General features: G+C 61.7%; 1 long non-coding RNA gene across 1 annotated transcript; it reads left to right on the top strand.

The window, feature by feature from the left end:
• Positions 1-907: 907 nt before the first annotated feature.
• LOC104989592 lies at positions 908-1,919 on the top strand. The gene is made up of 3 exons (XR_825386.1): positions 908-993; positions 1,365-1,475; positions 1,817-1,919. It is a non-coding gene; the product is annotated as an uncharacterized LOC104989592 (long non-coding RNA).
• The last annotated feature ends 1,022 nt before the right edge of the window (positions 1,920-2,941 follow it).

A 2,941-nucleotide genomic window follows, 5' to 3' on the forward strand; every position in this document is an offset into this window, starting at 1 on the left:
ACCTCAGGCAGAGCCGGGAGTTGCTGGACGTCAATGGCTCCGAAGTACTGGCCTGCGGATTGTCCAGAGGTCCCCAGTGGCCCCTAAATGCCTTATATGTGTTAGTCACTCAGTCGAGTCCGATTCTTTGCGGCCCCATGGACTGTAGCTTGCCAGACACCCCTGTCTATGGGATTCTCTAGGCAAGAATAATGGAGTGGGTAGCCACTCCCTTCTCCAGCAGATCTCCCCAACGCAGGGATAGAACCCAGGTCTACCTGCATTGCAGGTGGACTCTGTCTGAGCTACCCTTGTCAATCTATAAATCCCTGAGATGAGATGTGTGGGCAGAACTGATGGCCATGGTCAAATCTCACGGAGGGGCCTCCTGCTGTTTGGGGGATAGGGGACCTCGCGGGGTGGGGGTGGGGGTGGGGGGTGAGTCTCGGCGATCGAGCGCGGACCCCTCCCTGTTACTGACAGGTGTGCCACCCTGCCTTCATCATGCGTCACATGCAGCCTGTGGAGCGGCGGATCTCCACTCGAGTCAGCACTGAAGTCACCTTCGCCAGGCGGGCTTGTCGGCGCCCAGATCGCCGGGGCCGCAGCCCGGGTCCTGCAGAATGTTGGCTTCTGTAACTAGTTCCCAGCACGTGGGATGCTGCGGCCCGGGACCACAGTTGTCAGAGCCGCCCCTCCTGACTGTAAGGTTCACTCGGCAGGAAGAGGCAGGTAGGTGGTGCAGGTGAAAAAAATCAGTCAGGAGAATGACGGAAACAGCAAGATGGGCGCAGACTGGGAAGGAAGCCCGCGCATGCTGGGCGGGGCGAGTCCTCTTACAGCGCAGCCCCTCTGCAGCGCCGGCGCAGCGGGGAGGCCGGAGCTTTTGTGACGTCACAGCCCCGCCCTCCTGGAGAATGGTTGCCATGGCGACGTAAACCGGAGGCCCGGGGCTCGCGAAGCCCCGGGGCAGCAGCTCAGAGGCTTCGGAGGGAGCGCCGGCGAGCGGAGCGGGTGGGTGCGCTAGGGACCTGAGCGGGAGCCACGGGCGGGGTCGGGGCGGACACCTCGCGCGCCCCTCCAAGCCCCTGTCGCAAGGCTCCCTGTTCCTTACTCATCGCATAGCCAGCCGTCTAGCAACCCCTCTTCCCTTCAGGCCCATGCACCCTCTCCACACGCCCAGACGGGCCAGACGTGGGTGTGGGGAGGCCCGGCCCTACTACAAGCCGAGTACCCCCCGATTCCTTTCGTGAGGCTGCAGCAGGCATGCGGCTGGAAGGGTACAAGCTTTGGAGGCAAGGAATCCTGGGCGGGATCCCAGCCTCGGCCTTTCCTGGCTGTGACTTTGGACCGTTTGCTACTGTTTCCTCCTCTGCAAAATGCAGACTAGCTCCGCAAATAGTGAGAAAAAGCGCCGCGGTGGGGCCGAACGCTTGATGAGCCACCAGTCAGTGCCTTCGCTGGTCCTCAGGGAGCTTACCTTCTAGGGGAACTAGGTAATCGACCGTTGTTAGAGGGATACACCAGCTATTGGCAACTGGTCAAAGGGAAGAGGATGGGGTGGTGGGAAGATGCTTCTGGGGAGGGGCGGGCCTGAGTGCTGGTCGAGGGTGGGAGGGGCCAAGGCTCGGGCTGACCGTGGGTGGGCGGCTCTGCGAGCAGGACTAGCCCTGGGCGGCTGGAACCACGCGGGGGAGAGGAGGGAGGCGCGGCGGGTCGGAGCTGCAAGTGTCGTCCTCGTGGTGAGCCTTGGGCAGGCGCCCGCTGTTCTCAGCAGCGGTCGGCGGAGGGCGGGCTGCGGGCTGGACCCACCGGCTCAAACGCTGTCTCTCCCCAGGTTGGGAGTCTCCTCTAGCCGATGTCAGGTTTCTCGGTGCACGCTTCCTCCTCGGCGCCGATGTCCGAGAACCTGCCTCCTATGGTCTCCAAGAGCGTAACTTTCAACAGTAAGTGCTGGGCTGGGGAGGGCTTGCGCAGCGTCAGAGGCAGCCTTGGGGGGCCTGGGACGGTGGGTTCAAGGTGGAATCAAGGCGACAGAGATTCTAAGCCAGGCCACGGACCAGAAATCACAGGCTTTGCCGAGTTCCCTAGAAACTCCATGCTGTAATCCCTAGGGCTGCTGTAGCCAAGCCCCACCCCAGCCTGGGGCTTAACCCTCAGAGTTTATTGTTTCACAGCTGCCCGGACCAGGAGTCCCGGGCAGGGATGCTTCCATTCTGAGGCAGGAGGGGACCCTGTGCCCTGTGCCCTCCCAGCTTCTGGTGGTTTGCTTGCGCCCTCTGGTGGTGTTTGGCTGGTAGGAGCATCACCTTGGTATCTGGCCTCATCTTCACTCCATCCTCACGTTCTGCGTCTGTGTTCCTTTATTCCCCTTCTTATTAAGGCTGTGCACACGCCCAGCGTGACCTCACCGGAGGTACATCTGCAGCTACTCTTTTCAAACAGGGTCGCATGCTATGGTGCTGGGCGTTGGGACTTCAGATCTTCAAAAGCATTCATTTGAGGGGGGAACACAGTTCACCCCAAGACAGGCCTCGAGGAGGGTGCCGCAGTGGAAGTGGGGCTCGCTCAGCCTTCCTGCAGCCTCAGCTGCTGGCCAGCCCCTCGCACTGGAGGCCCGCACCTCCTCCCCGGGGCTCCCGCTGAGTGGCCCCGGGCGTGGCCGCGGGGCTGAGGGGCAGAACTGGCCACACACCCTCTGCTTCTGTTTACTGCTCCTGAGCTTCCGATTCCAAAGGGTGTTGAGAGCCCCCGTGTGAAACTCCACCTGCTTGGAGGCTCCGCTGTGTTCTCTCTCCCTCCAAGCCTGACACCTGCCGTGCTCACACCCTGCACACGTCCACACAAATGCACGCACGGCCTGTCCTTTTCTCATACCAATGGCCACACAACAGAAACGCTCCCTGTGCCTTCTTCCCCGTTAACCCAGATGCTGTGCAGACTGCTCCTTATCAAACCTCGA

This window comes from Bison bison, unplaced genomic scaffold, assembly GCF_000754665.1.
Source record: "Bison bison bison isolate TAMUID 2011002044 unplaced genomic scaffold, Bison_UMD1.0 scf7180017847004, whole genome shotgun sequence".
NCBI lineage: Eukaryota > Metazoa > Chordata > Mammalia > Artiodactyla > Bovidae > Bison > Bison bison.